At 36.1% G+C, this 26,218-nt stretch overlaps 1 protein-coding gene across 2 annotated transcripts in view; it reads right to left on the bottom strand.

Annotated features, from left to right (window-relative positions):
• COL8A1 (collagen type VIII alpha 1 chain) overlaps nucleotides 1-26,218 on the bottom strand; it is a 160,353-nt gene that overhangs the window by 50,339 nt on the left and 83,796 nt on the right. For both annotated transcript variants that reach the window (XM_054577356.1, XM_054577357.1), the window contains exon 2: nucleotides 7,489-7,606. The gene's annotated coding sequence lies outside the window, so the exon portion shown is untranslated. The remainder of the gene's footprint in view (nucleotides 1-7,488; nucleotides 7,607-26,218) is intronic.

The following is a 26,218-nucleotide window of genomic DNA, read 5'->3' as shown; positions in this document are numbered from 1 at the left end:
TTATTGTTTATGCGACTACAGTTGTCCCAGTTTTTCTCCATTTGCCCCCCTCCACCCAGCTCTCTCTCTCTCAGGCAACCCCTATACTGTTGTCCATGCCCATGGATCATGCACATGTTCTTTGTCTAATTCCTCCACCTTCTTTCAACCTGTTCTCACCATCCTGTCCTCTCTAATGCTGTCAGTATGTACCATGTTTCTATGCCTCTGATTCTATTTTACTCGTTAGTTTATTTTGTTCATTAGATCCCACATATAAGTGAGATCATATAGCATTTGTCTTTGTTTCAGTAACTATTTTAGATTGCTGATGTGAAAGAGGCTGACTGGAGTACGATCTCTACAGGAGCTGTCTAGGTTCAATTTTAGCTCTACCAGTTTACTGGCCAGGCAACCTCAGCCATGGTTCTTAGTTTCTTTTTACATCTGTAGTTATATTTCATGTCTGTGAAATGGGGATAATAATTGTATCTATTCCACTGGGTTGCTGTGAATAACCTAAATTATTCACAGAACACAGTGGAGAGTGCCTAGAACACAGAAAGAGATATATATATTTGTTTATTTTTATTGTACTTAGACCTAATGCACATAAGGCTAGAATATATTACAGCTTGTCTCAAGAATTCTCGTCTTGAGCCCTGGCTGGTGTGGCTCAGAGGACTGAGTGCCCGCCTGCGAACCAAAGCGCCGGAGGTTGGATTCCCAGTCAGAGCACATGCCTAGGTTGCGGCCCAGGTCCCTAGTAGGGGGCGATCGAGAGGCAACCATATACATTGATGCTGCTCTCCTTCTCTTTTTCCCTCCCTTCCCCTTTTTCTAAAAATAGATAAATAAAATCTTAAAAAAAAAAGAATTGTCAGTTTGAGCATACCTTTGTAAAAAAAAAAAGTCGCCAAATGTGTTCACGGTTTCATTCTGTAGCCCTAGATGCAGTAACTCAAAGCTGTCACTAGATGGCAATTGTGATCCATTGGGACTTCAGCTGCCACAGGCTCCCGCCGAGATTTGTTAACTCGGGGCTGCCTCTACCCGACAAAGTGGGCCTTTAACAAAACTGTTATGGTCAGCAGGTCAGCAAAGTTTGTCTTCTGCTCTTGGGACTCACCCATATGCGTCCAATTCTCCTTAGAGCAGCCCCACAGAAGCCTGGGTTTCTCCTGACTACATCTTATAGTGAATTTGTATACCAAGTGTGCTGGTGTCAAGTGGCAAGAGGACTGACTGTCTCGTCCTACGTTAAGATTAACTAACGGTTCTGAAAGTGTGGTCCCCACCCCTACCTCAGCACACCTGGAAACTTGTTAAAAATGTACATTCTTGGATCCCTGCTCACACCTGCTGACAAGGAATCAGTGTTTAAGAAGCCCATTTGATGGTTGTGTCTGAAAAGTGGCAAAGAAAACTTCTTTCAATTATTTGGTTCACTGAAGAAAGGAAGCTGAGTAATGAGTGAGTGATCTGGTCTGAAATCATGGGCTTTGCTATATTTTTGATATTTACTTTTTACACAGTGACTATGAATGTGCTCTTCATATATTATATGAGTATCAGTCAGTATTAGCATATTTCTTTCTTGCACAGGAGTATTCAGAACCAAATTAAAATTCAAATTATAAAGTTCTGATAAGATTTGAAACACCTAGCCCTTCCTACGTAAGCTTCCAGAAATTCCTGGATTCTTTGGGATATTTTTCAGTGATTTTACTTTTTCCTGAGAAAATAACTTTTCTGTTCCTTAATTTTCTCATCTGAAAAATATTGGTATTGGATGAGATAATCTACAAGGCCCCTTTCAGGTCCAACAGTCTGTGGATTTATGATTTAATGACCCAATGGTACAAATAACTCATTTCTGAGCTGTCTTTGTAGTAAAATTTTAGTGTTGTTTCTACAAAAGAAATGATCAGACCAAATATTTCTCCAGGCATTTTTAAATGGGATGCCTAAAAAAGCTCTATATTTTACTCTTTAGGATCACTAAAACTCAACCCAGCTCAAAGATGTTATGATATGATATATTCTGACATGAAATTTTACACATCTCAGAAGCTAAGACTAGGACCAGTTTTAAGCAGATGCCATTAGATACAATTGAAGATCAGGTTTGTTTTAAGGTAGGTGCACTTACATAATTCTCTGCTTTTCTCATTGCTCCAATTATAACTGAGTTTTAAGAGCTCATGTTACAGCCTTGATCTTTACTTTCATGTTCACAGCTGAGGGTAAACTGTTTTTTCAAGAAAATCTAGGAAAACCAATAATCCAATTTTCACCTTCCTTGTTTAGAGAACTTGAATAGCCTACAAGTTGCTTTATCTTGAATCAAAGGAAGGGCAATAACTCCTGGAAAGAAGAACCTAAAATGTTATTATTTTAAAATTTATGATTGAGAACAAAATTTGCATTTTATTTCCCCCAGATAATTTTTGCCTTTCTCATTTGCAAAAGATTTTAGAGTTTATTAGAATAATTTTCTATTTACTTATTATAAAAGCAATGCATGGTTATTCTGGAATTATTACAGAAAAGTGTAAATAATGACATAGAAATATCTAAAATTCTGCCAACCAAAGCTGGCTATTGTTAATATTCTTCTTTTTATTTTATTCTAGGTAAACATGAACATTAATAAATTGGCAACAAATTATATATATTGCAAAGTCTTCTTTCAAAAGTTAATATTAGCTTATAAGCACAAATTTAATGTCTATCTTCAAAGATAACATTAATGTACAACTATTTACAAAACTCTTTGTAATCACTAGTGTAATCACTATTTTGTGATTTTCAGTGCCATTTTGATTTACGTCCCCTTTTTGTTTGTTGGTTTTCATCCCTTATTTTTGCAGAAAAGATTTAAGGTAATTTCAGCCCACTTTCCTCCAAGTGGGTATACTATATAGAGAAAAGCAACCCTTTGAAATTCATACTACATAAATATATATGTATTTAATGAGACCTTGGCTTTATAAACAATAGGTAAGTTTTCCCATACTGGGCAATGATGCTATAAGAATTCTATTGCAACATAAAGAAGCCTTTTTAGAAAGTGAAGAGTGACTCCTCCTTCATACAGTCTTGTTTGTAAGTGTGCATTGTTCAAAACCATATGTACAAGCCTACTGATTTATGCACTCTTCTAGGGCAGAGCACTGTTCTTATTGTCTAATATTCCTTCAGTGTCTTGAACTGTCCCTGGTCCACTGTATTTGCTAGGTGAACAGTTGTGGAGTTCAAATGAATAAAATGAAACAATTCCAAATATTCTATTACTGTTTTGATAGGTTGCATTGTGATTTCAAATAGCACTGACGTAAGGGGCAATAATGGTTAAAAGTTTCCATTCTGCTCCCTGTTGCTAAGGCCTTCAATGAGATAATGGTCTACTTCTTAGCATAGTGTTTAGGCCCCAGTAGTAAATGCTAAATAGATACTAGATTTCAGTGATTTGGGCTATTTGTTACTATTTTTTTCTACTTAAAAAAAAACACATTTTTTTCTGAGGATTTTCACTTAGATTTTCCATAAAAAGAATAAAGTACTTCTTTAGGAATTACACATAAAGTATCTTAAAGAGTGGGTGGGGGAAATAAAATATGCTATATTTTATAATAAAGTTATACATAATTGTTATTTTAAATTGCCTATATTACCTAATAGTCTAATGTCTCATTCATTCATAATGTTTAATGGGAACATATTTTAAAATAAAGTGTGCTACAGAGCCATAAATATAATTTATAGTTCTTTCCATCGTGCTTTTACTGTAAGCCTTTCAAGCATTCAACAAGTATAACATGAACCCTTTCAGTGAGTGAGCAATTTAAGGCATTGACAAATGAAGTCTGAGATTTCCTCTGGATGTGGAAGACGTGTGAGAATGACCAAATTATTGCTGCTGATGTACTCTGCTCTATGTTTGACAGAGTCTTTGGAAATTTGTCTCAGACACATCAAGACAGGTGCATAAGCACGTCCTGGGCTGTGAAATCTGTACTGTGGGCTCTGAACAATGGACTCCTCCAGTCCAGCACTGTCCAACAGAATCAGTGTAAGCCACATATGTGACTTCATATTTTCCAGTAGCCACATTTAAAAAGTTAAAAGAAACAGGTGGGATTAATTTTAATAATACATTTTATTTAACTCAAGATGCCTAAAGTAATATTTTAATGTGCAAAGAGCATACGAAGAATTAATGAGATATTTTACATCTTTTTCATTCAAAGTCTTAGAAATCCTGCATGGATTTTATATGCACAGTACCTCTCAGCATACTAGACACATTTCAAGGACTCCATTACCACATGTGGCTCACAGCTACCATATTGGACAGCACAGCTCTAGTCATTTCTATTGCGAAGGCACCAGAGGGCAGCAGTGTGGTGCAGAGAGCAAATGACGAAGACTAACTTGGAATCACAGTATTTGTTCCTGGCTCTGTCATTTCATATTGATGTGGCTATGAACAAATGATTTAGTTTCTCTGGGTCTCAAATTCCTACTCTGTATAATGGAGCTTGTTAACAACTTCAGTGCTCCTTATAGGAGACTGTGGGAAAGGTTAAATAAGATATTATGTGAAAGTACTCTTTTAGGCCATAAAGCACCATACACATGTAAGGCATTATTACCCTTTATTTTTGTATATTTACTCTCATGACTTGCCCCAGGCCATATTCCAAGTTGGTAGGAGAATCAAGGATAGAATCTGAGGCTTCTGACTTTCGGCCATCTGCTTCAACTAAAGGCTATTCATACCAAGCTGGCTTAAAAAAACAAAAAAACAAACAAAAACACCCCCCAACCCCCCTCCCAAACCCCAAACCCTTTTTATTAAAAAAATGAGGAAGGAAGAGAGGGGCAGTAAGAAGTAAATTCCATATTGAATAGTTAGGGTCTTCCTGGCTACTGTCATAATGTTCTGCAGTAAAATTATACATACAGGATAGTTAAATGCCTATATATAAAAACTACAACTACCAAGGATTGGACTTCATTGCTGTCATATAATATAAAACCCCACATTCTTCAAAGTTTCAAACAACTTCTAAATTGGACTGTGGTTTCCCCACTCTATTTATCTCCAAAATATGGTACAACCACAAGAAAGCCCTTCTGTAGTGGGTTTGATTAATAAAATAGATATGGATCAATTCAGCAGGTTTTCCATGGATTATTTTTGGTTACAGATGTAGCTCATTAATTCCCATGTGTGAGACACCACCTCTCCAGTATGAATCCAAGTGATACATTAATCTCCAAACAGAAAGTGAGAATAATTTATTTCAATCTATATTTTTGCTTACTGTGTATAAGGCACATTAGATATTTTAATGAGCAAAAGGAGTTTGTCACTTTGAGATATATTTATTTAATTTGAGGAAAATATAGGATATGCTTACTAAAATGTACATGTTATATGATTCAGGGATCCATATTTTCAGGAAGTAAAAAGATAATCAGAAAGGAAATTCTAGATTATTCAAAAATAATTTAAAAAGTCACATCCTTTCGTTTTTGGAGGGCACACAGAGGATGAGTTATCATGACCTATTTCCATTTTTCCTAACTGTAACCCTATCATGTTTTTCATATTTAAATTTCTTGAGCTTTTTCCTATATTTGTTGCAAATGAATTTCTTCACAGAACTTAAAAATCACATAAAATATTTATAGTTTTATACTATGTGAAATTAAGCATGAGCCAGGTTTATTTTCACTGAGAGTTGATGACCATGTTGAATAAACATAATTTTTATTTTCATTGCTGTTGACCATTGAATGAAATATTTTATTGAGTAAATTTTATATTTTATTGCTTTTACACCCCAATTTAAAATCAAGGCTTAATTTTTAAAAAGTCTAATAAATGTATTTTTGATATTTTCACCATAACTTTACAAGCAATTTCTCTCCTCTGCCCTATAATAACCACCTTCTGCATTTTTATGACTTAGTTTAACATTATTATTGTAATTTTTTACTGAGTGAGGCCATCAATGCCCTTGGCAGCAAGATTTTGTTACAAAAAAATCCAGAAGCTGAACCTGTCATTGGTTGCCACAATCTGGATTGGGTTCAGAGCCTTTCCCTGACATTATGACTGTCACCAGAGTCCTGACTCCTTCATCAGCTTCTCCAAAATATGTGATAGGCTTGAGTCCTATAACCTGTTGCTTAAATGAGCATATATATTTTTTATACCATGGTTTTGCATTATAAATATTTTATTTGATTAACATCTGGCCTTGATGAAATCCAGACAAAATAATTAGGGGTACCTGTAGTAAGAATATGATACCTTAAGAGAGTTATTAACATATTTGAATTTCTCCAGGACCTCAGAATTGACTCATTCTAGACCGGATGTGGTCATGTGGCACTAACTGCAGGGCTTCATGCTGTGCTTTTCTGTTTTGTTGAAAGGCACCTCCAGCAAGAACACGAAAATCTGAGGAATCTTAACTGTTCATTCTTTAAATTACTGAATAAAATTAAATAGACTGTAAAAAGTCATTGTACTATTAAATATTAGGAAATATTTACTTGTGTGTCCAAAAGTCACACTTAAAACCAGGCAATAGTAATAAGTATAAGATGGCTGTGGACACTATGAGATAATGTCTACTTGTCAGAAATGGATAGTATTTTTTTTCCATCAAAGTAAAAAAGTTAATGATGTACTTCATATTTTAATTGCTTCTACTGAGAGATCAATTAATGGATAAGAGAGATTCCGGTATACTGTTATTGTTTTTCACTGTGAATATATTCAATAACATATGTGAATAAAGCCATATTTGTTATATATATCATGTTCTGTTTCATATTTCCTAGATTGTCTTTAGGAAAATTTAGTACATGCCACTGCAGTCATCTGAAAGGAATCATTTCTTCATTACAACTCATAACTTAGAACTATAAAATATCAGCCAGAAAAAAAAATTGGCCCAATTAAGAGAAATTTGATAATGGTAGAAAAGCACATATAAATATGACTGGGAGATGATAAGATTATTTTAATTTTCCCATTTGCACTCGAATTATTTATTTTACAAATCTCCAGATCTTTTATTGCTTAAAACCCTCTGCTGAATCATGAAAAGCAGCTTAAGTTAGCAATTTTCCTCTGCAAAATCTAGCTGCTAGCATCTGGTGAACACTTGGATAACCTAGTCAGGGTCTATGGAAATGATTATTTTAAGACTCTATTCAACATGCCTGGACTTAAAAAACCAGCTAGAATCACACTCTGCACATGTATTTTACTGTCGGGGATTTAAAAAGCTGGCATTAGTAGCAATGGTCTGAAGGCTTTTGCAGTGGTGGAGATGGGGATAGGAGATAGGACATGCAGTCAGGCTGGATACCCAGTGTCTGCCAACGGCCCCAGGGCTTCCCCCAGTGCCTTCCGTAGCTGCCTCCTCCTGTGGACCAGCCAGCCAGGCTGCTGTGCAACCCTCCCTCGCTTCTCACACTTACATTTAGACGTGGCTGCTTGTGGAATCAGGACCAGCGTCCTTGCTTGTGCCTTCCTGCGGCACGCCTGGGACTGGTTTCTGTCTCTTCACCAGATGCTGCTCCACGTCCAGAACAGCAACTGAAGTCCCCCCCCATCAAAAAAAAAAAAAAAAAAAAAAAAAAAAAGGATAATTTTACTCACGATCTTCAACCAGTGAGCTACAAGAATTTTTAATACACGCAATGCCTGACTATTTAGTCAGGGGCCCTGACCACTTTTTGCTTAGATTGTCAAATAAAAAAATGACAACAGCCAACACAACAATAACTGGCTGGTGTGAATTAATCAAAATTATACCTATGTTTTTTGGCCAGGTTGGCCAAAACTATATGTTTTGGTGTGCCGCAGAATTTTAGTAATTAGTTTATGTGTGCCATGAGGTGAAAAAAGTTTGAAAAGTAGCTGCTTTTACTCAATCGGAAAGACAATAAGAAGCTGAATTGTCAAAGTGTATTGTTTTTGGATCACAGGAGAAATTACCTAATAGAAATGAATAAATACACACTCCAGTAAAAAATGCTATTATTTGCCAACATTTAAATGCACATTTAGGAGATATTAGGGATCTTTGTATGCTGATTAGGAGAGAGAACTTTTTTTTTTTGGTGCATGTGTTCTATATATACAAATGTGCACTTAATTTATTTTTACACATATACTATATATAGTGTCTGTTCAAATAAACAATTTATTGTGTATCTTTATTGCCCATCATGGTTATTTCATAGGCTAAATTCTCACTAAAATAATTGTCATCAGTACAGATTTGAGATAACTCAGAATGGATTTGAGCATTTACTATAGATACATCAAATACATGAGGAAGTTATACCTCAGGGAGAAAAGTTAGGTTTATTTTAGAAAAATGAAATCTTCCAGCAACACATTTTTCATCAATTTGTGTAGAACAGTGTTTGAGCTAGAAATTACTCTTAGTTATTTATCAAATCAGGTCTGATAGGGCTTTACTTTGGCAATACTTTTAGGTTTTTGTTTGAGCTTTTCATGTAATTTAGTTGAAGATACTTTATGAATCATCTATAATTTAGACTTTTTACAAACCATATGGGACTCTGAGTTTCAGAAATTTAACTCTGTGTTTTCAATAATAGATACTTTATTTTATTTTGTTACATTTCATAGAGACTTGTTTAGGAACTATTATCGCCATTTGTTTTTCAAAAAAGATTAACTAGGAACAACTTCAGACATTTAGATAAACGAAAAGATTTGAAAGCTAAGCTTGACTGATTAGGGAATAATTGCAGAATTGGAGCTCCAATTTAGAATTTCTACCATGTCATATCAGTGGTATATTCTAGAACAGCACTAGTCGATAAAATTTCCTGTGACGGTGAAAATGCTCTGCACTTGCACTGCTCCCCACGGCAGCCACTAGCCATGTGTGGCTACTGAGAACGTGGAACGTGGCTAGTACAAATCTGGGACTGAATTTATAGTTTTATTTAATTTTAATTAACTTGATTTTAAATACCCCCTTGTGGCTAGTGACTACCTTACTGGAAATTATAGTTCTAAGAGGTTATCTGTATTCAGTATTCAACACAAAATAAAGAAATATTTGAGTGTCTTCTAGTTGCTAAATGTCTATAAAACATCAGTGCCCCCAGAACACGAGGCCCAGGCTCTGGTACGTGGCCTTCCACAGGGAGCCCTCACAACGTGTGCACAGGCCCAAAGGGTAGAAACAGCAGCACTCTGAACTTTGGCTCAACTTGTGCATACTTAGACATAAAGTTTGGGTTAGCCCTAGGGTGATTTGAGGACCTTTTGTCTCTGGAAAGCCATGGGCTCTCAAATTATCTCCAGTAATAAAGTTCAATGACAGTAAATTAACTCAAGGGCTTGATTTTTCCAGTCCATTTCACTTAAGGTATGACTGACAGGTAACAGAGACAGATATGAAGGAGATACTCCATGAACATAGCTATATCCATGAAAAAAAAAAAAACTCTAGATTCAGACTGGATGGCAGAAATAGGCTGAAAAATACGTTGGCACCTCTCCCCAAATAATTTTTCAATAAAAATTCCTTAAGGAATACTAGGTACAAGGCACAATGGTTAGTGTAGGAGATGAAATGTTGGGGAAAAAAAAAATAGATACAGCTCCTGCCCTCATGATGATTAATTGCTTTAGATGACAAGGTTTTTTCCCAATGTCTTCTTCCAAAATTTATTTTTCTTTGGATATGATGAAAATAAAACAGGAGAAAGATACACATAATAAATGGAAATGCTGAGGATCACTATTAGGTGTGTGTCACACATCTTATTCAATATACTTCTCTCTGCACAGCTTTCTCAGTTTCACACCACGATAGTGGAAGACAGCAGTTTCTTAAATGCAATATTGGAAGCAGAGAAAATAACTAAAAAACTTCAATTACCATTTTTGGAACATGAGATGAGCATCAACATCCAGCATTTATTGAGTGTTTACCACATATGTTTAAAAGGGATTCTTTCCTCTTTATGAGCCAGGAGAATGTCCTTTAAAATAATTACTAATTAAAAGACTTTTTATGGCTGTTATGTGATGACAAATTTCTTTTTTTTACTTTTCCATTCAAAACATTGTAAGAGTGAGTGCTACAAACACAACTTATGAAATGAATCAAATTATTCGTTTTTCAAGTACCATTGCAAGACCTGAAGGGAACTATTAGCAATACAGGCAATATGCAGCTTGTTATATTACAGTGTATGTTCAAAGAATGAGCCAGAATGTGGCAAAGTACTAGGCAAGAACTATTGAGTTAGATTTCTTGTTTTCCTTTGCAGAACAAATGCATAATTAAATGTATGGTTCAATCTGAATTTTTAGAGATTTTTCAAATGTGTCACTGATGAAAATTTGAGGGTGAAAAGATTCAAAATCAAATTAAATGAATGAAACCACAGTATACAGTACTTAAAATATCTAAAGGCCATAAAGTCTTATCTCCAAATATATTAATTGATAATGTCCTTGATTTTTCTAGACTGACGCTTTGAAAATCATTTTTAAAAACTAACTACAAAGCAATGGAAGAAAGTGGAGGGAAAAAAAGAGATACATTTATTTATATAAAAACATTAGAACCAGTTGCATATAAAAATATTATAAAGGAAATTAAAAGGTGAAGGAGAATTTGCTTTATTTTTTTTAAAAAATTATACCATCTGGAGATTTTAAAACATGGCCACAGATTCTTTGACCCTCTTTTGTGTTTTCTCCCACTGAGTCTGGGAGGCCTTGTGACTGCTTTTACCTACAGTGCACAGTAGAGGGGGCACTATGTCGCTTCTGATGCTGAGTCATAAAAGACCACAAAAGTGCTTCCTTATGCACTGGAATGCTGTCCTTTGGGGCCCTGAGCCTCCAAGTAAGAAGTCTGAATCCCCTGAGACCACTGTGCAGGAACATCCACGTGTGGTGTGCCAGGTGGCAATGCCAGCAGAGCTGGCCTTCTTTCTGTCCCTGCCAGGGCGCTAAACATGAGTAAAGCTGTATGGGGCTCTTTAAATCAACCGGTCTGCCAAGTGAGTAATCCATGAGAGCAGGGAAAACTCCAGCCAAGACCTATACAACTGTGAGATCAAATGAGATGCTTGTTGTTTTAAGGCACTAAATATTGATGTGGGTTGTTAAGCCAGAAAACTGGAGCATACCTTCTTTTATGTATGATATTTTCACAATAAAAATTTTAAAAATTGAATGTAAAAGATACTCTGGAAGGTTATTTGCCAAAACTGACATAACAGTCTTAGTATCCTTCCTATATAAAAGGATCTTACAAACACCAAGAACAAATTACTAGTGCTGTATAGGAAAACTAAATGAACATAACATTCACAAAAGAAAAATAAAATGTCTAATGAACATGTAAAAAAGTTAAATCTCATTAGTAAGTAAAGAAAACCTGAATTAAGCAATGGGGTTACAATTTTGGTTATCAAATTGGCAAGGACAAAGATAATATTTAATGTTGGTTTGGGTTGAGTGAGAATATAAACGGCACAAACTTTTAGAAAATAATTTGATACTGTATATGCAGAAATTTTAAAATATCATATTCTTTGACTTTGCTAGGAATCTAGGAATTTAGGTTAGGAAGTAATCAGCAATGAGGTAAAATTTAAAATGTTTATTATAGTCTAATTCTGGGAGCAAAAAATATAGAAACAATAGAAATGTCAATCAATACAGTTAAATAAATGATGTATTTTATAATACAGAATATTATTTGATTATTTAGGACAAAATTGTAAAGATATTTTATTTGCTAATGCTGAACTTGGCACACAACAGTAGAGCAAAAAAAAGCTGGGACTTGAAGGTCACATAGACCAGGCTCTGAATCCTGGAGTTGCCACTTACTTTAGCTGGATATTTCCAAATTTGATTTATATTTCTGAGTTTCAGTTTTCATATAAAGAAAATAGGGCAAAATACCTATTTCAATGGGTGTAGTGATAATTAAATGCAATTGTATATAAAAAATAAGCATAATAGTTTCTCAGTAAGTATTAACTACTTTCTTATAATCAAAGGATACCATCTGAGCTCCATTTTCCAATTCACATCTCTTTCCAAATTCACTAAAGTTTCTTCCACTCTGGTTGCTTCTATATACCACTTTTTACCAGAGTTTGGTCTCTACACCATAGTCAGAGAGATATTAAAAACAACAATAAATGAGTCAGGTTTCTCACTTAAAATTCTTCAGTGGTTTCAATCGCATAAAAAATGCATATACTCTTGTTCCACTCTCCACCAGCCAATGTGGTAAACTTCCAAAAAGTAAATCAGATCATGCCATTCTCCTGCTTAAGGCTCCCACCCCTGTGTCCAATAGGTCCCCATAGCACTAAGAACAAACCTAAAATTTTTTTGGAGGGGCAGTCCCATGCCTCATACATTTCCTACTTTACCTACAAATTTGCTCCCTTTCTCCCTTGCCCTCCATTCTCTAGCCACATGGGCCTTCTACTTATGAAAACCATCATGCTGGTCCCCCTTTCAGGCCTTTGCTGTTCCCCTACCTGGAATTCTCTTCCTCCAGAACACCGCTGGGCCCTTCGCCATTTAGGTCTCAACTTGACTGTCACTTCCTCAGAGAGGTTTTCCTTGACCATCCAATCTAAACTCAACCATTTATACTCATGTATCTATAATTCTCTTTAATTCCACTGGGATAGTTATATCTTCCTTACTTAATGATACATTTTATTCACTTACCATGTGCCTCAACCAACTCTTCCTCTCTCCACCCCCTGCTCTTTGAGAGCAGGAAACTTGTTTTGTTTCCTGTAACATCCCCTGTGACCAGGACTAGGATTGGCACATGATAGGTGTTTTGTAAATATTTGCTAGATGTCTTGCAAATACTTTTTGTACTTCTGAAACACAGAACTCAGTAGTGCAGAAAAAACAGCATTTGACATCACTTAAAAGCACAGAAATTGTGAATTATATGGACATTTTTAAAAGCTTCGATGGTTCTGATTACAATTAAGTACAATGCTTCAATTTTGAAAAAAGAAAAACCCACAAACAAAATCACAACACCATGAAATTATTTCAGGAGTGTGATGAGAGCTCCTCTGTCAAATCAGACACTTTTAAAACTATATGACCACTCAACAGGCTTCTTGCTTTGAAATGAAGACTCTGCACCTCCCACCAATATTTTTATTCCTGGTGAACATGTGATTTATTTACTGGATAAGAAACTAGACTCCCCTTTCAGTACTGAAAGTGATGAAAACAGGGTTTAATTTTTTTGAGGCTAGCTCTAAAATAAGGAGCTGTTTTAATTACCCTGTTGGGTGGACAGGATTTAAAGCTTTTCCTCTTTGTAATACATGGCATGTTGACTATACTTAATAATTCTGTATTATGTGTTTGAAAATTGCTGAGAGAGGTCTTAAAAGTTCTCATCACAAGAAAAAATTTAACTATGTTTGATTGTGTATATTAACTACTTATTGTGGTGATGATTTTGTATACATATAACATGTATAAATATTGATTCATTATGTTATATACCTAAAACTAATATAAATTTATATGTCAATTATATCTCGATAAAAGAAAAGCAAGAATAAACCTTCCTCTTAGTGCCATTTACTCTGAAATATAGGAACTTTAGTGGTTAGGCTTCAATGGTCTGGTATGATCATAAGATTCTACAGTAATGAAATCTATTTTTATAAAATCCATGAGAAAAATCTGAGTTGCTATCTATAGAAATACCATGCTATTTCAGAAATTATGTAATGTTCATTATATATATCTATATATCTACATATATAGATATATATAAATGATGTGTATTTCAACATAATCTATCCCTACTTTTGAATTTCCACTGCAAAGTGGGCTGCCCACATTCTTATGATTCTTGAAGGGAAAGGAAATACATGTTTATTAAACATGTTCTTTGGATTAGTCTTCTTGCTAAGTGTGTTATCTGTATAGTCTCATTTAATTTTTATAACCATGCACAAATGAGTTAAGGCAATGGAAAGATAGACTCCATTCTTTCATACAAGTTGTAAAACAAAGGAACCGTCTATTCTTAACCCCACTGACATTATCCCAGAGCTTAACTTCAGGTTTTTCAAGGGATGCTATAATTTACTTTAGTGATTCATGGACATTGTCTGGAGCACAACTAATACTTGTTGATAAACAATGCTATTAAATTGGGAACAAGATTTCTATGGGAACTGTGCATCTGGGTTGTTTAGAAATGCCAGGACTTAGAAAAAGACAATTGGGTGAGGCACCTTGAGGTTCCTGGAAATGATTTTTATTGTCCTGTGGAGTAGTACATCTGATTTCATTTCATTGCAGCTTAATAATGTTTGGAGAGCCGCTGGAAGGGGTGGGAGAACCCAATTCCCTTTTTCCACCCATCTGAAGGAACTCCTTAATCCTTCAGCTGATTTTTATAAAAACCTAAGGTTGCAGAGTCTCAGATAAAACTCTAGTATTGAGAATACTATAAAAACAGGATCAATTCTAAACCAACAACTAAATTCTGACAAATCAGAATAAAGGAAACAAAATCTAAGGCTGTACTAAGCCACCACTGGAGGGCTGGACTGCTGGATCACTGGTCTTCTTTTGGATACATTATGTTTAGATAAACATTAATTTTCCTTTATTTATAAAACCCATGTTATGGTTTCGTGACAGCATTCAATGGTCACAAAGTGCAAAGCTAAGATCTAGTAATAAAAGGACTGAAAGATCTGAATATCTAAAATATATCAGAAATCTTTGGATTTTGTTATTTTAGAATAAGAAAGGTTGGAGTGAGAAATTAATCAACACTTCAATATGTGAGTAAATTTGAAAAACAGTATTTTTAGGTCAGAGAACTGGAGAGCAACAGCTTCACTGGTTTGAATCTAAAATTAGGCCCTTAAATACAACTTAAATGGCAATATTTGACAGGAAATAGCCTCTGAGATTTTTATTTCAGGTGCAGTTTTCTGATACTTCTGCAATAGATAGAAATACATCAAATACTTTCCAAAAGCCCCTCATCCATGCTGAGAAAATATAGAAGGTGAAATAATAACCTTTTTCAAATGAAACCATTTGATGAAACTTCAGACAGGATAAAATACTGAGGATCTAATGGTGATTCCAGGTGTGGCCAAAGGTCTTCTAAATAACAGTTCAGGAAAAAAACTAAGACCATGTTTTTGTAGGTATAAATGTAGGTATAAACTCAAGGAGTATCTAAAATGAAGTCTCCTTTCAGTTTTCTAGATATTTGGCATTAAGAGCTATGTTTAAATTGAACTAAAAAGTGCAGAATCAGTGGATTCCTTTGTTTAGGTAAGTATATTATGATATCCTTGTTCAATTGTCTTGTCATTTATATTATAATCTATTCATATATTCAGCCATACAATTAAATGCATAATTAAATAATTAAACATTATACCTCATCTAAGATAACTTGTGAAGCACTTTGTTTTGAGTAACTTTAAAAGAAATGTCTTGAGTGAGTAAAATTTGACTTAATTTTAGGTCCAATTAAAAGTTAATTTATTCTTGCTGTAGACTGGTTGATATCGATTCAGTAATAGCTAATTAATAAAATGATGCCCTGAAATAATCACTTTATTTACCTTTGAAATAAATGTTAAAAAACATCAGGTGTATCTTTGTAGTCATTTGTCTTGTAGAAGTGCAATGCTCCAGGCTATGGTAGGAGAAAACAGGAAGGAAAAAAAAATGTGTGTGTTTGAGATATGATTGAGGTTCTAAAACACTTCGAAGTCTTCATAGGAAGAGCAGGATGAGAACCAGACTCCCCTGGGACACAAGAAGAGTCTGAGCTCCATTTTCGGTGGGAAAATATGTTCTAGATCATTGCTTTTCTGAACTTGAATGTCATGGTTTTCTTTTTATTCAAGACAAACTACATTGCCCTTAATTCAAGGTCAAATCTGGTTTCCAGAGAAAGCCCTCTCAAAAAACATATTGTTCTAAATTAAGTCATAACATAGTAGTAGCTATTAGTTACTGGCAGTGTCTTATAAGGTGGGCTTTGCATTAAGTATATTAATCCTCACCACAATTCTACAATAAAGTAATTTTTTTATATTTAATAGTTTAATAAAACTTTAATCGCGCATGCGCGCGCGCGCCCACACACACACACACACACACACACACACACACAGAGTTTGAGGATACAGTCTATGTTTTGCTTCTCTGTCTCCTCAGCACACAGTGAGTGGCTCATAATTAATGTCTTGAATTAAATGGAATGTTATTTCCTGTGCTTTCCCTGAGGAAAGGGCTTTCATTAATCACTCTGTCCTTTGATGTAACTTTGAAGACTTAAGGATGAACAGGCATTGAAAAATTTTAATCCAGCTAAGAAATGTGGATTAACTTGTCTCTGACCTCTTGGGTCAGTGAGGAAGACGGGTGTAAAGGAAGGCCTGAGGGGGCATGTGTGGGAACTGGTGGGAAGGAAGAAATATTCATTCTGATGAAAATGATTTTGTTCCTTCTGGGCTATAAACATAAAGAAATAAGAAAACCAAGATATGGTGAACTTAATAGTCTTTCACAGAGTGTCTGAAATATAAAAACCTCCTGCGGCAGTGGGACTGGCAGATGATGTTCTGAGCTGAGAACCCCAGCAGGATTGGACTTTCATAAGAGTGAAAGGAGGGTCATGGTGGAGGACAAGCTCCAAAAGAAGAGCAGCCTTGCTTTCTCTGCATTTCAGGACCTGGTTTTTTAGATTTTCCAGTTGTTGATTGGATCCTTGCCCACACTGCTCACTTCCTGATGGTCCCTGACACCCAGTCGGCCTTAGGCGTGCAGCATATAGGAGGACCATGGGATGTGGGATGACACAGACTCTATGAACTAAATCTTCTTTCCAGCTTGTTTAATCCACAGAGGGTTGTTTTTTGTTTTGTTTTGTTTTGCTTTGTTTTTTTAGCACCCAGTCATCTAAAAACCATCGCTGTCAAGAACGGTCATGTGGTGCCTGCCCTCATGTACATGTGCAGTACTGTGTCTAGCCAGTTAAACAGACTCCATTCCTTGCCTCCAGGAGCTCACAGTAAAAACCAGACAACAAAAGTGGTGAACACAATGGGCAAAGAGATGCACAGCTGTATAAACAGAGAAGTACAGCAAATTAGAGAATTTTGGTATAAATTGCAAAAGTGATTGGTATAAACACTTTCCAGCAAGTGTTGTTTGTGTGCGGGAAATAAGGGGAAATTCTGCAAGTTGCAGAGAACTTGCTGGAAATCTGTGTGAGGGTAAGGAAGGAGAGGGTGATGGTAGTGGTGGAATCATTCTGCCTATTTAAATTAGGAGGGAAAAAGTTTTCCTTTAGAATGGGGTGGGGGAGAGATTTCTACTTTCACAGTCATTCCCTCTGAGGGAACATGTATTGCTACTAAAGTCTAAATTCATCTAAGAGATTCAGCTGTAACCAGCTTAAAGAAGAAGAAGAAGAAAAAAAGAAGTATTAATCAGAGCATAGCCTGCCAGAGAGATTTCATAAACCTCTTTCCACTGGAAACCAGGCTAAAAAGAAAATAAAAACCAGAATGTATTATAATTGTACATTCCACTTACAACCAACTAGCACATGACAATTGATTTTCCAAGGAAATGATTACTTTGGGCAAGTCTTTCCTTCCTTTCTTTCTCTCTCTCTTTCTCTCTCTTTCTCTCTCTTTCTCTCTCTCTCTTTCTTTCTTTCTCTCTCTCTTTCTCTCTTTATTTCTCTCTTTCTTTCTCTTTCTTTCTCTCTCTCTTTCTCTCACTCTCTTTTTTCCTTCCTTCCTTTCTTTCCGTCTTCCTTTCTTCCTTTCATGGGGCCACATTTCTTGCCATTGCACAACATTTATTGTTTTTGACATCTTGAACACTGTCAGAATTAATCTGAACTTGCAGAATTCAGCGGGAAGCGAATTCCAGGCAGATCTCCACCTCAACCACCCTGAGCTGATAGGTATCAGCTCTTCTCTTAAATATATTCAGATAGGGAATTTTAAAATCTCCTCAGGAATCTTTCCCAGGGTTTATAAAACCTTCACTGCCAATAAGATCTTTCCATGTAACAAATTCCTTTATTTGCAATTTAAATTTATTTCCTCTTCTCTCCTCATTAGGGAGGAGAGTACTGCCCCCAATAGTCATTTCTCTAAACACAGCTGTTAACATACCTCAGGCTTCTTTCCTGGACACACAGAACTTCTATTTCAGATGTCATCTATATTACTTTGGCCTCTGGCTTTTTTCTCAAGATAAGGTAATTTTCCAAGATCCCTTAAACTCATGAGTTTCCATAATTGATTGCATGAGGTTCATCGTATAAACACTGACATGCCAACATGTTTCATATCTCTAGTTCTAATCAGATCTTATTTATTAGATCATAAAAATCTAAAAGAATATTGGGATTTATATTATATGCTTTCTTGGAGTGGGTGAGATGACAGTCTCAACATATTGATGACCACTTCCTTGCTCTTAACTCTTTGGGTAAGCAGTTTACCTCTAGATACCACAGTGGGAGGAAGACCTTGTTCTTTGCAACTATAATATAAAATGAGAAAATGGACACAGTAATTTTAAGGGTTTTTCTACCTTTAAAAGCCAACAACTCTATGAATATGTTCTAAGTATCCTTGGGCCAAAAAGAGCAGCTATTTTCTCTTAATTGCCATTACTTTTGTGCAGAAAGGTCAATGTGCATCATCCTATTACTGATTTCTCAATCCAGAACCTCTAAACTTTATTTTTAAAAATTTTGAATTGAGGTTAACTCAATTACATATTTTAATATAAATTCTCTCAGGTAGCTATTCCTGTTTATATGATATATCAATGCCAAAGGGTATGTGTCTTAGCATATGCTAAATCATTTTTCAGTTTATTATTACCTGACTATTTTTGCAAAGCCACTGATATCACATATGACTGTTTTTATTAAATAGCTTTTAGTCCACTGGAAAGGAGGTAATAATACTCCATCTCTTCTATCCACATAAATATGTCTTAGTAAAAATTGTTCCTGTCTTTCATGCCCTGGGATCTTTTAAAGCTTGTACTAACACAATGAGCATTTTGAGAATATGACATACAGAGTTCCCTTTAAGAGATGATTTCTTTATTTCAACACTTGAGAAATATGGAATTTAAAAGATTATAATGTTGAAAGCAAATTTGAAAAGTAGGGCATTTAAAAAATTCCATGACAGAAATATTTTTGGGGTGTATCTTTTTCCCAGTGATTCTATTATTCAGTGATCAATTTTCACTTCATTTCCTTTTAAACTTTTGCTGAACTTTGAATTAAGCATCACAAAGCAAACCAGGGTTAGCCACATCACCTCCTTCACTTCAAAAGCCACATCTGCTGAAATATTCTCAGGTAGATATTTTCCCGTACTCTTGCTTTTCATGCATCAGCCTGGCCTGCTTTTGCCCCTTCTCTTGCAGACACACCTCACTTTCAAGTCATTTTCTGCTCAGCTTGAAAAATGTTCTTCATCAAACCTAATGGCTAATTAAACAAGGGAAGTCCAAATTTAATCACACTCCAGAGAGCAAAATGAGATGAGTAAGTGTATAACCTTGAGCCATTCTGCTTCTATTACAAAGTTGTTAGCATTTTTTTTTTCTGCCACAAACAATCAATCTACCCGATTTTAAGCCATTTTCTTTGCCCTCCTGTGGGTATCATCCGGCCCCTTTTCCTCTCTCAGTCCTGTCCATCCAGGCTGTGGTGGCAACTTTTGTACCAACTGAGCACAAAGCAAAGTGTTCTGGATTCACTGGCTCGTTGACTGGTCTGCTTAGCAATCAACTGACATTTCTAATGGTTCTTTTCATGTTTTTGTCCTGTCTTGCTCCACACAGCTCACATTACATGTCCCAGAGTAACATTTACACAGCAGGTGTGCCTCCAGGCTTTGGCGTTGGAATTGGTGGCATGGCATGCTTGCGCTCCTCGATCTTTAGCGCTACTTTTGAAAGTCTGAGTGACTTAGAAAATGCTCTCTGCCACACCTTTCATCTTTTCATCTTTTTCATTCTTCCACTTCACCACCCCTCTCCTGCCCCTTGTTTGCCTGCCTCTTGCCCTCCATTCCCCTCACCACACTGAAATCACAAAGTAGTGAGGGAAAAGTGGGGCTAAGAGAATCATTATGAGGGTCTTTTCCCTCATTGGTTTTGGCTCTCAGAAACATCCTAAGCACTAAGTAGCTCATTGTACAATGATAAACCAATTCACATATGGCTCACAATGATGGAAAAGATTGTTTTAACTTAGGTTCTCTCAGATATTACTCCAACTCACATGATATATTTGTATGAAAGCCTGCTTTTTGGTGAATATAATTCCCTTGAAATCCCTTATTGAAAATCTGTATATTATTAATATCCTTATGCAATGTTATCCCATTGAACCCTGAGAAGGAAAACTTCCGGTTAGCTGGGGACCATATAGGAAGTCATCCAGAATAATACAGTATCCATGCACAGTAAAAATTGACATCAAGAACACGAAAAAGGGAAGCTCTATAGGATTCCAGAGCTTTTATGTTTCTCATCTTGCCACTTATCTCTTCCCATGAAAATTTGTCTCTCATTTAATATTAGAAAATAATATAAGGCATACTCATTCTGAGGTTGGGTCAGCCACATATAAAAGGTTACTTTGCCTCTTGTGCTATAATCTTAGCAGAAAGAGATCAACTGGTTGAATATGGTTTCGGGGAGGTAGCCAAGTGAGAAGTTTTATTACAAAAGTGACAGATCCAATTGGCTTTACTCTCAGTAAGAACTGTCCACCCATGGGCTTTGGGTACAGAAGATTCAAGACAGCTTTGGTCTCAGAGGTCGTTGCCACAAAGGTGGTCAAAGACAGGCCTGGATCTGAAACTATAAGTAATTATAATTCCGGCAATGGGGACTCACAAATGTGCAAAGAGGCAAATAAATACCAAAGATAATCTAGCTGAAAGCAATTGCTAGAATGCTGGGAACCCAGCAAGATTGAGGAACCTCTAAAGCCCATCTAAATGGCCCCCTTGCCATTAGGATTGAGTCACATCCCTGGAACTGCACTCAGGGCCCTGCTGGCTTCTGCGGCTTCCTTTCTCTTCTCTGCCTCATTTCATCTGTACTGCACTACAAGCAGTGAAGGGAAGTGAGTGTACTCTCTAACCTTCTGAACTTGCCATATACTCTTTCTTCTCGTTTGCCAGGTTAAAAGAGTCTTTCTATTTCACCTAAATGTCATTCCCTCCAGGCAGCCTTGTCTGTGCCCTAAAGTTTGAATTAGTGGCTCCTCATACCTTCTCCCAAATGGCCTGTACTATCTTACAGAGCAATGACTCAGCATAAGAATTGCCTGCTGACCCGTCTGCCTTTTCTGCATGTCCCTCCATCCTCCTCGTGAGACCTGAAGACTAGGATGCTGTCTCTCTCACTATAATATGCTGAGTGCCCGCCACATTGTAAGGCTGTTGTGAAGAATAAATGAAACTATTCATCCACCTAGCAATTATTTTCTCAGAGCCCACTGTATGCTAGGAACTCCTCTTGGTGTTTGAAACATATCAATGAAAATATTCACAAATTTTTACAGCTTATATCTGCATATATATTATATATATATACAAAATATATACATATGGCTTACTCAGCACAGTGCTAACGTATTGTAAGTAATAATAATAGTAATGATAAATAGCTACTTACTGAATGCTTATTGTGCGCTCTACACAGTTTTTTTTCAGGTATTATTTCATTTTAATCCTTAAAACAAATCTCTGAGTTAGTACAATTATTATTCCCATTTAAGAGGTGAGGAAAGTGAGAAATGTAAAGTAACTTGCCCACACAATTAACAAGTTGTGTGCGCCATATACCATTGGGTCAGCTCCAATTCTAGGTGACCCTATTAATGAGTGATGGCCACAAAGTCCTGTCCTCAGTAGCCCTACACAGCTCCTGTAGACTCATGCCTATGGCCTCTTTAATGAAATCCAACCCATCTCATATTTGGTCTTCTTTTTTTCCTGCTGCCTTCTATTCTTCCCAGTATCATTGTCTTTTCCAAAGAACCCTGCCTTCTCATAATGTGTCCGAAGTAGGACAGCTTCAGCTATTTCATTTTTGCCTCTAGCGATGTTTCAGGTTTAATTTTCTCTAGAACACACTTGTTCATCTTTCTGGCAGTCCAGGGTATCCACAGAACTCTCCTCAACATCGTATTTTAAGCGAATCAGTGTTTTCCTATTATTCTGCTTCACTGTCCAATTTTCACATCCATACACAGTAATTGGGAATATGAGGTGTGGATGATTTTATCTTTAGCCTCTAATGACACATCTTTGCTCTTGGTGATCTTTCCAAATTCTTCCATCATTGCCCTTCTGAATCTCAGCCTTCTCTTGATTTCTTGGCTGTGGTCCCCATTTGAATTGGTGACTGACCCAAGATAAGCAAAATCTTTAACAATTTTGATATCGTCATTGTCTATGTTAAAGTTGTATACGTCTTCTGTAGTTATGATTTTTCTCTTCTTGATGTTCAAATACAATTCTGCTTTGGTACTTTGTTCTTTTACTGTCATCAGAAGTTGTTCAAATTATTGTTTTCTGTCAGCAACATAGTGTCATCTGCATATCTGAAGTTATTGATATTTCTCCCACTGATTTTCACTCCTCAGTGTACCCAGAATTCAAACCTAGGTTGCTTGACACTTGAACTTGGGCTCTTAACATTATATACTTGCTAAATAAAAAGAAGCTGGAATAAGAAATAGTTTCCTAGGATGTGCCAGTTATACATCATGCTGATATAATGAAGCTGTGGCATTCTGGTCCAACTAAATATGCAGTTGATTTTTTTCTTACTAATTTTGGTCCACAGTGTTCCATATTATTCATCTTTAATCACATAGACGCAAGTATTTTTTAATCCCAGAAAAAAAATGTTCACTTCTAAGGACAGGACGTATTGCCAGAAATCAACGCTGCAGAAGCAGAAACCTCATTTAGAAACAACTGTGAGTCACTTGTGCAGTTTCAAATGGATTTTCTCTATATTTTAAAGGAAAGACTGAAGAATAGGATTAGGAACAGTCTATCTGCTGTCCTTCCCTGCCCTCCCTAACTAGTTCTAGTTAGTACATAACCTCAATTAAAATCTCCTGCTTTAAGTTTTTGCAGGTTCTCAGAAGTTAATCAAGAATGGTTAAAGAAACAAAAAAAGTTTGTTCTCTCTGCCCACTACCAAGTTTGCTGAGTATGAACTGAATACCTAGCATGATGAGCTCATTCATCATAGTGTCCTGCTTTCCAAGGGGCCTTCAGGGAAGGTGAGACGTACACAAGAAATGAGGAGACCATCATACACAATACACAATTGTCTTCTTAGTTGTGCGTACTAGCCTTATGGACCACAGGAGTTCAGAAAGAAGGGAGATTTACGAGGGACAGGGAAGTGAGGGAAGATATAGAAGAGATGAGAAACTAGGTCTTGCAGAGTGAATAGGAGTTGGGTAAATGAAGAGGAGAAGGGAGATTGTTGTGCATATGGGAGATATTTGGCAATGGAATTGATGTTTGTGAGATCGTGGAGACACTGGTCTAGTTAGAAGAGAAGAAGCACTTTGGAGATTGATGAACAGTGTGTGTCCATGTGGTGAAGGATATCCTAGAATAACAAGCAGAACGGAACAGTAATTAAAAAAAAAAAAGAGTTAGATGAGCCCTTAGAGAGTACCTGAACTGGGCAATTCCATTTACAACAAATAATCTAGCTCCAGATCTGTCACTGGTTTGTAACACAGAGCAAGTCAAGCTCTCTGAAATATCACAATTAGTTAAAAAGTATCAGAACCATTAGTGGAACAGAAGAGGTTTTAAGTGATAAATCTAACTGGGCCTGGTCCTGTTTTGATGTTAGCTCATCACGAAGTTGCATGACTTTGGGAAAGTTACTTATCTTAGGTGGACCTCAGTTTTCACATCTGTAAATAATGGGAGTTGAACCACTTAATTTCTAAGGAAACTTTGGGCTCTAAGATCTATGACTTTATGATTACTTTTTCACTTTTGCATCCACATCATCTTTTATAATTGATGCACTGGGATAGATTTTCTTACTAAACTAGCTAAATGGCTGACTTTCTCTTAAATGGGTTGTTCTATATAGTGTGTTGGATGTGTCATACTTTTAGGTGACTATGAACAGACAGATCATAAGATCAAAGATTTTAAGGCTAAAATAAGCCTTGCCAACCATAGGCTGAAATGAAAAATAGTGCTCAGTTAATGGAATGATGTTGATGATCATTATAATAAATAATGTATGCCATTTACTGAATGTTTACTTTGCACCAGGAATTTTACATGTAATATGTATCATTTATATAACAACCCTTGATATAAATATTTTCTATTTATTGCACAAAACAGAGTTTTAATAACTTTCCCATAGTCACCTAACTCAGCAGCACCAATACTAAGATTCAGTTCCAGAGCTGGCCACACATAAACCTATTCCTTTTTTTTTTTTTTTAAACAGGAAATCCTTTCTCAGTAAATGATTCAGGGGCATACATTGCTAAAACTTAACACAGGTACTATTCTAAGTGGAGCTGGGAAAATTTGAAGCACATATGAAAGACAGAAGAACTAGACCCCTTAGAAATAATTAGGATTTTGAATTCCTTATTATGTTTAGCCCAAAAAGTCAAATACCATCGCTGGAATTTAGAAGGGACTGAACAGTCTTATGACTAATAATAGCATTTGTAGTCATGTGGATTGAGACCAAAAAGGAGCAAACAGCAAGCTTTAAGGTCAAACATTCAGCACCAAGGGGTTAGCAAAATACTTTTTTCCTCCTAAGCTCAAAAGTCAAACAAAGAAATGCTGAGGATTGACTGCAATTGTGGCTTGTGCCATTAAGAGTTCTTCTGAGGAGGGGTGTGATGAATCATCTGATATGACAGGAAGGCTACCTACTACATTTTCTGTCTGGGTTTCTATTTTTTTCCAGCATTTTTAACAAGGTATGCTAACTGAAATTCTTATTTTTAATAATCTTTCTTTTTGTAGCAAGTTTTAGAGTATGCATATAAAAATTCCTCTGTCAGTATTAGTAAATGAATCTATATGATATCTTCAGGGGATCAATGAATTTGCATTTGGGTTCTAATCATTCTGACAAAATGTTTGTCTTAGAAGTAATTTTTTCCAGTGCTTAACTCCCTGGTGCTTATTCAAGACACTGGTCTGATGGATGAACTTTCACAGGCTCATGGAATTTAGATAAACAGCGTGCTTCCCAACCAATGTGAGAATTAGAATACTCAGAGAAGTCTTTTGCATATGTTCATGTACCAATCAGTTGTCGTTAACAAGTCTACTAAGAAAGTTATTACCCTACTCTATGCCAGGTTACTTCTGGCCCTATAATTACCAACCTATGTGTGCCAGAGTATGGTAAACTGAGATGTGGCACACCAGGATTTAATTTAGATTCAAGTAGTTTGCTAATTGCAAGCACTTTCACCTTTAATGAAAGGGGTTAGACTAGTGTAAAGTGTACTTATTTTAATAAAGGCAATCTGGGAAGTGCTCCAGAATGAATGCACAAGGCTTCTTAATTCTCTCTCATAGACTCCATGAAATGTGGAAATATAATAGACTGTTCTGAGACGCAATCTCCAGGAGTACACTAATCTTTGCAGGTTGGTGGTCTAGAGTAAACATTTCAGGTCTCCACCCTAACTCTATTCACTCAAATTGTTCCTTTCAAGGAGAAAAGGGAGACTGAAAAATCAGAATGCATGCCTTTGTTTATTTTCCCTTTTTCTCAAATTTTAAAGAGAATTATTTTCTCTTTGTTGACACTTTATATAGCTCTGATTCCAACCAATTTTTGCTTGTTTTGAGGTACATGCAGAAAAGGGTGCCACTAGAAGGCTGTCATTATAAACGCCAAATGCTGAAAGCATAGTCTCTTGCGTCTCAAGAAGATGTGGAATAAAAATGAAAACAGTTAACAGAACTCATTTGACCTACCTGGATTAGGATTATTCATAGAGAGCCTGTGTCGGGACATGGCACTACCACCTACCCAATGGCATATGCC

This window comes from Pteronotus mesoamericanus, unplaced genomic scaffold (genome assembly GCF_021234165.1).
Source record: "Pteronotus mesoamericanus isolate MK-2021 breed Mesoamerican mustached bat unplaced genomic scaffold, CSHL_Meso_final contig_42, whole genome shotgun sequence".
Taxonomy (NCBI): Eukaryota; Metazoa; Chordata; class Mammalia; order Chiroptera; family Mormoopidae; genus Pteronotus; species Pteronotus mesoamericanus.
This window is presented reverse-complemented; position numbering and strand designations above follow the sequence as displayed.